General features: G+C 37.9%; 1 long non-coding RNA gene and 1 pseudogene across 2 annotated transcripts; one reads left to right on the forward strand and one right to left on the reverse strand.

The window, feature by feature from the left end:
- Positions 1-6,830: 6,830 nt before the first annotated feature.
- LOC139821012 (uncharacterized) lies at positions 6,831-8,624 on the forward strand. 2 transcript variants are annotated; one of them, XR_011734162.1, is made up of 5 exons: positions 6,831-6,986; positions 7,068-7,187; positions 7,338-7,609; positions 7,760-7,886; positions 8,043-8,624. It is a non-coding gene; the product is annotated as an uncharacterized lncRNA (long non-coding RNA). The 2 variants fall into 2 exon arrangements; XR_011734161.1 differs by having other exon boundaries at positions 7,338-7,886.
- A 4-nt stretch (positions 8,625-8,628) lies between these two features.
- On the reverse strand, positions 8,629-10,489 carry LOC139821008 (putative nuclease HARBI1; annotated as a pseudogene).
- Positions 10,490-12,316: the final 1,827 nt, after the last annotated feature.

Consider the following 12,316-nt stretch of genomic DNA (forward strand, 5'->3'; position numbering starts at 1 on the left):
ATGATAGCCCGTCGAGATATAATAATTTAGCATGTACAGATAGATTCTTTTTTACTAGATTAAAAGTTAAGCATAATGTTTTATACACATGTAACACACACAAACTGATTGTGAGAAATTTTATTTTAGTTGAGATTCTATGTCGTAACAAATATTGATTTGTATATTACAATTGAGTGAAATATTAATTTATACACGAAAGAATATTTATATTCTTGCGTTGTATCTATAAATATCTTTGTTATAATATTTATTTATGATTGATTGATAACAATTAAGCAGTATAGCAAATGAGATATGTGACAGTAAATTCATGTATCACGTAATTTTGTATAATAATATAATACAATTAAGTGGCATTTCAAATATTATAGCATTAAATTTTATAATTTATTATAATATCATTAATTGCAGTCTATACATAGAAATTCAGATAGGGATAGTTATAATTTTAATTCTTTATTCCAAACAGATATCTCTCGATTAATTTACATGGCAGTTTGATAAAATCAATTATAAATGATATATATCGGTTTGTATAAAAAAAAAAAAACATAGAAAATTAATTGGAAGAAAACTCATTTTATTAGATTTTGTTAGTACATTTATGAAAACGATCTAAAGAGTGATCTATATGCCACTATTGGCAATTGTGCCCAGCAAACACAGAATACACCGAGTGCGCAATTTGATAGCAAATTACGCACTCGGTGTATTCTGTGTAAACGCTGGGTGATAATTGATAATCGTGATTAGGTCTTCTTCTTCTTCTTGAATTTATATTGGCTCCTGCCTCTAATACGAGGTCAATATGGCCAGCATTTGCCCCTGTTTGTTCAGATAACTGAGAGCGGTGTACTATCGTATTTGATGTTGACTCTGTCACTTGAGTCGGACGTATATGGTGGGGGGACTATTCAGGGAGTAAAGGCCTTCATACACAAATCGACGGAAGACGTAAGACGTAAATTGTAAGGAAATCCACCAATCAGAGTCGACTATTCCCCTCTTTAAGAGGGAAGAAGAGGGGAATAGTCGACTCTGATTAGTGGATTTCCTTACGATTTACGTCTTACGTCTTCCGTCGATTCGTGTGTCCGGGGTTTAACTAAGGAAAATGTGGGAATCCGGAGGCCATTGTTGCGCGCGCGGGAGCGCGCGTGCTTACAAATGTATGTCTGTTGACTTGCAAAATGCCATGATCAGACTGCAAATTCTAGCTGTAGGTTTTTTCAATGCAATGAGAAAATCGTTACAGTGTGGGCCCACGAGGGTTTCCACCACTCGCCGGAGACCCGTGGCTCGTCCAGACGTCAGAGGACAATGAAAAATGATATGATTTATATCTTGCGCTGGATCACCACAAGCGCACGAGCGCTTCGACTATATTTTTTCTGAAAAGACTGTGATTCAGGTTGTAGTGATTTGCTCTCAGTCGGGAGACCGGGACAATTGCGTCACGTTTTAAATTTAGTTTATAATACCACGGTTTCGGTGAATTAACGTATATTGTGCGAAAGAAGTGATTGCCTTTATGCTGTGCTCTTTTAAATAAATAATTGTAAAATTCTACAGTTAATTTTTCCCTTTGTTCAATGAATAAGTCCGAATGGGGAAGCTTAAACGTAGGTAGTTCTTTACCGAAACGAATAGCTTTTCTGGCTAGCTTATCGGCTATTTCATTGCCGGTGATACCCTTGTGTGAGAGAATCCAGATGAATTGGATGGAATTACCACGTTCTTGGGATGCCATGATTTTAGATTTGATTAGGAGAATTAAGTAATTTGAACGGCATGCTTCCGGGTTAGAGAGGGCTTCGAGTACACTTTCTGGGTCTGAAACTATAGTGTATTTGGATTGATTTAAATTTAACGAGAGCAGTACCGCGTTATATATTGCCCACGCTTCCGCTGTGAATACTGACGCACGCGAGGGGAGCTTAAACATTAAGCATTTCTGGAGTTGAGGGGAGTAGCACGAAGCTCCCACCCAGCTTACCATATCAACTTCAGAGCCGTCTGTATAAACAACAACAGAGTTGTCCATAACAGTTTTAAATGCATCCGTGAAAAGGTTCTGGACTGAAGATCTGTATGGGGATTCACTAACTCCTTAACGACAGTTTCGGTATCGTTGCGCAGGTATTATATATGGTAAAAAAGCTGCGCAACGATACCGAAACTGTCGTTAAGGAGTTAGAGAATCCCCGTACTGGAACCCTTTCTATGACCTCAAGGAGGTTTGAGGCTGAGCGGTATAAGGAGGGAGCAAATAAAATAGTTTAGAAGGAGTGTTGATAGGGAGAGGGGGCAACTGCGGAATGGAAAGAGGGTTGAAGGGCCCGAGTGCGTGTAAACAAGTTAAATAGAGGAAATCTTTTATGACAGCATTCGTAGTTAGCTGGGTTGTCTCGAGTAGTGAGTGCAAGCTGGTATAGCGCCTCTGTTACCGGGTGATTAGTAATGGATAGAGTTTTAATTAGGTATTTGGATGCAAGGAACTGAAGGCGGAGCTTGAGAGGTGCTTCTTTAGCTTCCGCGAACATAGTGTTAATGGGCGTTGATATGCGGTACCCTAGACACGCTCTAATGGCTTTGTTTTGGATAATTTCAAGACGATAGAATCTGGGGATGTCTTTGAGAGCAAAAATATGGGTGGCGTATTCTATAGATCCTCGTAGCACCGCACGATAAATGTTAAGGAGGAGTTGGGGAGATCCCCACCAACCCCTCTGAGAGTTGAGATGACGTCCGCGGTTTTCCTAGCCTGATGATTGATAACTGAATTCATATGTAATTCACCTGAAAGCTTGGGGTCTAGAGTGACTCCCAAGAAGCGAACGGAATCCGAGGGAAATATGGAGGCGTCCTCAATTTGAATTTTGTGCTGCTCAGTAAAAAGAATTTTACTTTATATACCCCAAGGGGCCTTAAAGGGCGTTTTGAAGGGACGTACCCAACCCTAACCTCCAATTTATCCACTTCCTTACTGTTTCCTCCTTTGGACCAACGGTTTAACGCTCTCTTCCGAAAGACGGAGCCCAGTTTTCTCCGCATCTTGCACGGAAGAGCGCGGTTTTTTCGGAAAAAAACTTTTCCATGATTCATGGCTCTAGTGGACTCGAACCTGGTTCTTCAGATTACGAGCCTGGCGCTCTACCACTAGATCACTACACCGCCGCCCTCGTGCTGCTCAGTATTGGGAATCTTTTTAGAGGAAAATATCATGAGCTGAGTTTTTGATAGCGAAATTTCTAATCCGCGACTGCGCAGGTATTTGTTGATGTTATTTATAGAGGACTCTAACCATTTGATGATTTTTTTGATCTTTTTAGCTGAGGCGAAAATGACGATGTCATCCGTAAACTGAAGGATTTTTACGTGCTAGCTTAGCTGGGCTGCTATATCTTTAAGGTAGAAGTTAAATAGAAAAGGACTGAGAACTGACCCTTGGGGCGTTCTTTTTCGCGAAATGTGGGGAGTGATATTTTGCCTTCTATCACAAACTGTACGATTCTTTCCGCTATGAGATTCTGCACAAACTGACATGTTTTGCCAGGAAATCCGGCTTGCAAAAGATCATCTATAGGTATGCTAGGGATGACGTTATCAAAGGCTGTTTTAATGTCTATGGAAAGCGCTGGTGTTGCTTTACCAAGGAGGTTATTGTTATGAATCTCAGATGCGAGTATGGTGAGATTATCAGAGCAGGAACGGAATTTACGGAACCCGAATTGATGTTCCGGAATCAAGGTCGCATTGCCCGACTCCACACACCAGTGTATGCGGTTGAGAATCATTTTCTCTAGGAGTTTTAGAGTGCAGGAAGTAAGAGGTATTGGGCGTACTCCTCTGCCATGAGGTTTGGGGATTAGGTAGACCAGAGAGTGAGACCAGTGATCCGGAAAGTTGCCTTCGGCAAAAATATTGTTAAGGATTCGAAGAAGTAATTTTCTAAGCGAGAGAGGAAGGGATTTTAATATTTTATAATCGATTCGGTCGATACCGAAGCTAGAGCCGCTTTTGGAAAAATTTAGGGCATGATGAAATTCGCTATACGTGAAGGGGCTGTCGAGCCAGTTCAATGGATTGTCCATATCTGGTCGGTCGCTTTTTGCCAGGTTTGTTCGCTCTTCCGAACAAGCTGGTGGGCAAATATTGGCCGTGGTGACGTCGATTTCTTCCTGATTGACGGAATAGGCATCTGCTTTGGGAGCCAACTTCCTATTGTGAAACCTCTTAATCATTTTCCAAATGGAAGGAGTGGGAGCTTAAAATCAAGAGAATTGCAATATTGTTTCCATCCCTCTCTTTTGGCGATTCTTAGGATTCTTCTGGTTTCGGTCATTTGCTTCCGATACAGATGATAGTTGGCGACCGTAGGGTTTTTTACGATATGTTTTATATGCGGATTTTTTTGCTTTGACTGACGCTGTGCAGTCTTCGTTCCACCACGGGGAGGGAGGGGGTTTGTTGCTTGGACTATTGAGATTGCTGTATCTGTCTGAATGTGAATTATTATTCTGTGGAGAGAAAATATCAATACATTCTTGTAACTGCGAGATGAAAATTTTATATTGCTCCAGAGACTCATTATCTGCGATCTTTAACACACTGGTTTAAATGCCCTTTGCTCGCACTTCGAGCATGTGAGTAAATTCTTTGAGTTGTTCGCGGGTGAATTTACACTTGTGGGAGAAAATATTTTTGGTCTTAATCTTAGAGTTGACAGCAATCTTGACAGGCAATCTTGATCGCTGCTATAGGTGTTATCCAGGATGTTGACGTCTACTAAGGTGGCGAACCAGCAGAGGCAATAGCCAAATCGATTAAAGAGGGGGTAATACCAGGAGGGGGGGGATGAAAGTAGGCGTTAGGGGATTAAGAAGAATGAAGGGGAATTGATCAAGTAAATCCATGATAACTTTTCCTGCAGAGTTGGACGACGAAGCGCCCCAAAAAGGGTGATGTGCATTGAGGTAGGTATCCGATAAGGAGAGAATGCGAATAAGAATTAGCCAATTGAAAAATTTAAGCCAGGAATTTTGAGGGCACGGACCTCCAGGGTGCCTATAGATACCGAACAGCGCAGTGCTGACGCCATCCACAAAAATTTTTGCTCCAATAGCTTCAATGGTCGCATTTGAATTTAGGATGTGATCAAGATTGATGAGAGAAAAGGTAATATTTTTTCGAATCAGCATGGCAACTCCACATCGGCCCGCTTCCGAGTCGTTTCGTATTACATTAAAGCCAAAAAAGGAGAAGAAATGTTGATGTTTTAAGGGGATGCTAAAGTGACTCAATTACCGACAATTACAGTCAAAGGTCTAATTTTGAAACGGCTTTATAGATCGCAAAATCCTTTTACAGGAGTAAAGTATAGGTACTAATGAAGGGTGGGAATGTAAAATAATTAGTAATAATTGAAAAAAATTAAAAATGCTGTTACCTTATTTTCTAATATAAACAGTTGTATAAGTAATATGTACGAAATGAAATGTTCCCACCCTTCAGAAGACGTGCACAAACAATAACGTACCTTTGAAATTGAGATTGAAAGCCTGGAATAAAAATGAGAGCTTCGAAGAAATTATAACCTATAACTATGTCTATCCTTGCCTATCATCATTGTCTATACAAGGACAGATATAGAATTCGGTCGGTAATACAAACGTCTTTAGGATCCCCTTAAGAGGATCCTGCAGCCGTATGATTTACCGACATTATCGTTAATCAATGGATCTTTTAATTGGCTTTACAGAATTGCAAGTTTTTGATCTAGAATTAAAGTCCGCACAAAAATCTAGGGTGAAAAACGTGATTTTATATCAAAAGCACCAAAAAATTAAAAATATTACTTATTGGGGCACATACACAGCTGTCACCTGACGACAATATCTGCTTAAAATAAAAATTCTACAGTTTATACGTACATAATGTTTATCATCCACCCTTGGGAAAACATGTAGGAATAATATCGTGTAAGTAGAAGTAAGATTCAATGCGTACAAAAAAAGATCCATCTAATAATTATTTTAGTAATGCAAATACGAATGCAGGATGACAAGAAGAGCAGCAACAGTAGTTGCCGGATCTTGCGTAAGATGGCGAGCAATCGAAAAAAGGACAGATGTCATTTCGTTAGACAAAGACAGATATAGGGAAAACAAAATTAGAAAAGTTGACATTATCGACATCGAGGAAGTTCGCCAGTCACTGCAGGATCCCCTTAAGGGGATGCTAAAGCCGTTCAAATTACCGACAATTACAGTCAAAGGTCTCATTTTGAAAAGGCTTTACAGATCGCAAAATCCTTTTACAGGAGTAAAGTAGAGGTACTAATGAAGGGTGGGATTGTCAAATAATTAGTAATAATTGAAAAAAATTTTAAAATGCTGTCACCTCATAACCTTATTTTCTAATATAAACCAGTTGTATAAGTAATATATGTAATATGTACGAAATGAAACTTTCCCACCCTTCAGAAGACGTGCATAAACAATAACGTACCTTTGAAATTGAGATTGAAAGCCTGGAATAAAAATGAGAGCTTTGAAACGATCGTGTATATTTTTCACAAAAATATTCACGCTGAGCAGCAATCATGGGTGCGTTCCGAGTTACGCATGAAGCGCGTAGACTGCATAGAAAGTCGTTCCGATTTAGCCAATGCGCGCATTGGGAGCGCTTTGGTAGCGCAGAGAATTCCCTAGATTGTACTGACCGTACTGAATTCTTAGCACTCCTCTCAGCGCATTGACTACTTCTATTTCGACTTGAAGCAGTTGATGCGTCTGATGCGTTTATGCGGTCTATGCGCTTCATGTGTAATTCGGAACGAACAATCGTTCTTCCAATAAATCCGTTAACCTGTCCCTTCGCGATGGAACAGCAACTGCAAGAATTTCCGGTTATAATAGAAGAAACTAACGAAGTAATAACGTTATAATTAAGTACAGAAGATGTGGAGAAAGCAAGGGATGGTAAAGTTAATGTATTATTTACATGGATTTATTTAATGTATAGGTTATACGTTAGTTTAACCATTGTGTTGTTTTTCATAGACTCAGAATTTTTGCGGGACCTTGTTGCAAAGGCACAAGGCGTAAATAACAATAATATCGAGCCTGTAACTGAACTGGAAGATTCAACAAGTGAAAATGCTGTTGACAAAAACAATGCCGGTAAGATGCACACTTTATTTTTGTGTAACCAGTGTCTATAATCAAGTCTTTAATTTTGTATAAAAGTATGTTTATGCAAGTTTAAGAATAAATATATATACTAATATTTCTTGATGATCTTTTGTGTTTACTTTTTAATTTAATTTTTAGATGAGTCAAAAACATTCGTATGGCTGGACAAAGCGGTACTTTTATTAATTGAACTGTATAGAGAAAAGGAGGAAGAGTTCTCAAGTGGTTTCAAGCGTAGCAACAAAATTTGAACTGAAATTGCTGCTGAGATGAACAAAGCCAATCCAGCCTACGAAATAACAGCACAGCAATGTTCATCAAAAATGGCTGGCTTGAAGCGGACGTATAAAAATATTGTTGATCTGAATAAGAAGAGCAGCAATAATAGAAATTCATGAGCATTTTTTTCGGTATGTTTTATCACGCACGCACGCACGCACGCACGCACGCACGCACGCACGCACGCACGCACACATTTTATTTATTGTATGCGATATTCACAGGTGTGCAACAAGATATATTTGTATATTATTTAACACATTATTCCCATCATGCACTAGGTTATGAATTCATTATTTGATGACAAAGCGTCCATTAGGCCTCTTGCAATTGCTACAAGTGACGGTCCATCGGACCCAAATCAGGAAGGATCATCGTTATCAATGATTTCATTTCCTACATCGAAAAGTAAGACTTTTCACTTGTGTACACTTGTAGTGTAAAGTGCTCTTATCGCGGCTTACAGCGCTTAAGCGTCAAGACAAACGCAGCCTTAATATTAATTTAATTCGGTTCTTATTATTTATTATAGTATAATAGTCGTTTTTGTATTGTTTATTACAGGTCCGCCGAAAAAAGAGAAAACGAATGGAAAACGTTATGGAAGAGTTCTTGGCCAATATTGCGATAGAAAAAGAAGAAAAAAAAGAAGAAATGAAAAGACAAGAAAAGATACGCGAAGAAAGAAGAATACAACGTGACAAAAGGCATGAGGATCAAATAAGCGTACAGAAGTCATTAGTCTCCATATTAGGACAATTATTTAAAAAATGTAGTTTGTACTCTTCTTAAAAGAAATGTTTAAAGTTAAGCGTTACTAGTTGGAAGCTTTAAAAGATTTATTTTATATTAATTACTTTATTTAATTACGAGTTTTAAATTGGTTTAAGTGGGTTGTAATTCTCACAAAGTATGATTTTATGTTACGTTATGCTTACGAGCAATAGGTCTCGCCTATCAAGGGATATCTTTTAAACGCTTTTTTAAAAAATTTTAAGAAAAAATTATTTTTATTTTTTAAAATGTGAAAGTACAAACATTTAAAATACTAGTTATTTTGTTCACATTTTAAAATACACAAAATGTACGACTGAAATTCATAAGACTGAATAATATAATAGAAATAAAACCAAAAATTAAACATAACTAATGTCGGTTTATCAATCAAAAATGTTTATTCATAAAAAAACAATATAAAATCCTTTGTATTACATCCAAATATTTATTATCGATCAATTGACGAGCCTCATTTGCAATGCACATTATTCTTGTTTTTTTAGCATTTCCCATGTCAGTGTTATTGTCGCGAACAGGTGCCTGTAATTCCTCATTTTGTAATATGCAAATATTATGTAATACGCAACATGCTATGATAAACTCTGGAATTTTTTTAACACCCGTCAGTGGTAGACAATCTAATAGTATTCTAAAACGTATTTTTAATTGTCCAATCGCACGTTCAACTGCCATTCTTGTTGACGATAGACAATAATTAAAATTTTTTGGTCGGTTCGACAAATGACCATTGTCTCGAAATGGGACCAACAGGTGCGGATGAATTGCATATGCAGCGTCTCCGATAATATGGGAGTCATTAGGGAAGTATATGTCAGGCATCTCTAGAAAACGTGCTACTGGCGAGTTTCTAAAAACTCGAGCATCGTGAATTGATCCTACTTGTCCTGCATAACAGTGCGTAAAGAGGCCACGTGAATCACATACTACTTGGAGATTTAAGGATGGAAAACCTTTTCGGTTTATATAAAAAGCTGAATCAACTAGCGGAGCTCGGATTTTAATGTGTGTTCCATCTATGGCATCAATGTCATTTGGAAAGCCGCAAGTCCTTTTGAAATGTTCCATGATATCTGCAACAACAACTTCTTTGGGCCACTGTATAAATCGTGGTGCGATGCAATGAAGTGCGTAGGTAACACGTCTCACAGCCCTAAAAGCAGTTGCTTTACCAACTCCAAATTTGACACAAACGGATCTGTAACAATCCAGAAAAGTAAGCAATGAGAAGCTTGTCGCAAAACAATTTAATAGCATTTTTCACTGGCCGCATTGGTGCGCACTACATAACAGCAATGTGTTTTTATTTTGGTACACAAATTCGGCACTAGCTACAAGACATGGTGTCAGTTGAATGCAATATGGCACTCAGTCCCAGACAGCATACATGTCTAAAAGATATCGTAAAGATATCATTAAGATTGTCTTTTAGATATTATCTCGGAGGTGCTACTGAGTGAAAAATGCTATAAATATGTGGTGATTACACCAGTATAGAGCACAGATGGGTTTTACATACCTGTACGAATCGGGAGTAGCCATAAACTAAAGAGCAATATATAGTTGTTTCTCTGCTGAAATTAGTTTTTTACCAAATATGGTACCTGTGGCATTTAGTGCTGGTCCAATCAGTGATAAAAACCATTTCAAATGTAGCCGGATACAGCCTAGAATATTAGGTTATGATATAAGTGAAATAAATTTAATAAAACCAAATGGAAAATATTACAACTTTATAACTTAAAGACATTTATGTTTAATACCTAAAATGTTCTTTAAATATAATATTCGTGTAATTAGGAATCACGCGATCGACGTAATCCGTAATTTTTTCAACTACAATTTTTTCTCCACGTGATTTACTTGCTATTAGCATAGAAAACAACGTCTGCATATCACTTAGAGATATGTCTTCAACTTTATTTTCATTTTCACTGTCGCTTGATTCGGAATTATCACTTTCATCGTTTTTGTTCAAAAGTATTATCGAAGAAATTACAATTACTGGAATTGCTTTGTTGACGTTTTGCACGGCGTCCATATTCTTAATTCACATTAGCGCGCAGAGCGCGCAAGCAACCGTTCCGAATAACTAAAGCGCTTCATGCGCATTGACAAAACGGAACGATTTTGAAGCGCTGCGCAACAGTAATGCAGTCTATGCGTTTCATGCGCAACTCGGAACGCACCCTAAACAATCGCTGGTTAATCCGTCTCCTGTAGCACAGATTAATAGACAGATAGCCAAAGGTCCGGGTTGAGACGAGACCAGCATTTCTCACTGGTTTCAGCGCCATACCGTGTAGCGGCCAATGCAGTAACTACGTTCTTGATAAAGCAGGTCATTTTTGGACGAAGTTGCTGTAACTCTTATAACTACAGTTTCGTTATCATCGTTATATTATCGCTGTGCAGATATAATATATATATGATAAAAAAGCTGCGCAACGACAATATAATGATAACGAATTGTTGTTAATAGTTATAGAATCAGAGCACTGATCTTTAAGCCGAGAACTCCGCGTGACGTGTAAGACAAGTTATATTTTGCAATCAAAATTAAGTATGTTAATTAATTGTTAGGACTTTCAGCCCTTGAAAGAAATTTGTTATGTCAATTGTAGTTAAAAAGATATTGATGATTAACATAAAGTCTATTGCATTAAAGTTGCGACTTACACATAGACGATTAATTAAAAAACTATGAAATTTTTTGTTATTCAAATTTAAGAGTTTTTTAGGTTGCTAAATATTAATCTGATGTTAAATTCAGTTGAATGAATGAATGAACTTTATTTGCATTTTATGCTTACACATATGCAAAAGGGTGAAGCAAAATAACTTTGCCTTATCAATAGAATTACTTAAGACGCACAGACATCGGTACACGGAAAACATATCTGCGGTTATATTTTAATATCATTATATTCAATATTATATATGAATCCAGTCAACCTGCAACACTAAAAACTACTCATTTAAAAAACTTGCTCTCAATTTAAATGCTTCAGAGACAAAGCCAAAAATGATCCTCGCATGTGAGAGTTCGGTAGATGACAACAGTTTAACAACTGCGGCATCATCCGATATACTGGTGCATATTAGTTGAGCAAGATGGGCATCTCTGACATGCTTATACATTGGACAACGGATCAAAAAGTGAGATAAAGTTTCATTTTCCTGCTGATCACATAGCAAACAAAGTTCTTTTGGATGCAAGCAATACGAAATCTTGTTTATTGTGATTCTGTATAAATAATCATTTCCAAGCCGCAGCTGCGCTTTACATCTCACTAAGTGAAAAGGACAACGCGGCTGGTAAAAGTCATACAAAGAATCTTGCATGGAGCGAACAATAGGAACCCCCTGACTTTTAGAGGACCAATACTGGTTTAAATCTTTCAATTTTAAAAACCGTTGATAGTCTGTTAGAATTTGCTCCTTTGCATCAATCCAGTAGTCCGTCGACATACTCAAGAGATGCCCATCCTGACCTATCTCCTTCAGTATAAATCTTAATTGACTTATCCAGTTAAACTCTAAATTATCATTAATCGCAGATAGAGACAACAATCTTCGCAGACATATTTTTGGCAGTCTTTCATCCCCCATCCCTAGGATTCTGATCACCCAACTTATCGCTTGTTTAAGAACCTTGTGAGCAACTCTAACCAAGCCCAATTCCAGCCTCAAAGTGGCATTTGCTGTACATTGCGGCAGCTGCAGAAGCCTCTTGTAAAAGTTACATTGAGCTGTATCCAAAAAATCCAAATAACGTAGGCCCCATATATGAGCTGTATATAACGTCACGGGAGAAATCATTGAATTAAAAAGCTTATTAATTCCCTCCCATGAGTCCGCCCCGAAGCTGGCCAGCGTGGCCAGAGTCGCTCCCGTCGCCAGTCTCGTCTTATCAACTACATACTGACTGGGAAAGCGTCCCAAGGATGAAGACGAAAATGGAACACCCAAATAAGTATATGATTTAACAATTTCCAAAACCTCATTTTTATAACAAAAATCATTCGAGTACTCCGGCAATC

This window comes from Temnothorax longispinosus, chromosome 10, assembly GCF_030848805.1.
Source record: "Temnothorax longispinosus isolate EJ_2023e chromosome 10, Tlon_JGU_v1, whole genome shotgun sequence".
Lineage (NCBI taxonomy): Eukaryota > Metazoa > Arthropoda > Insecta > Hymenoptera > Formicidae > Temnothorax > Temnothorax longispinosus.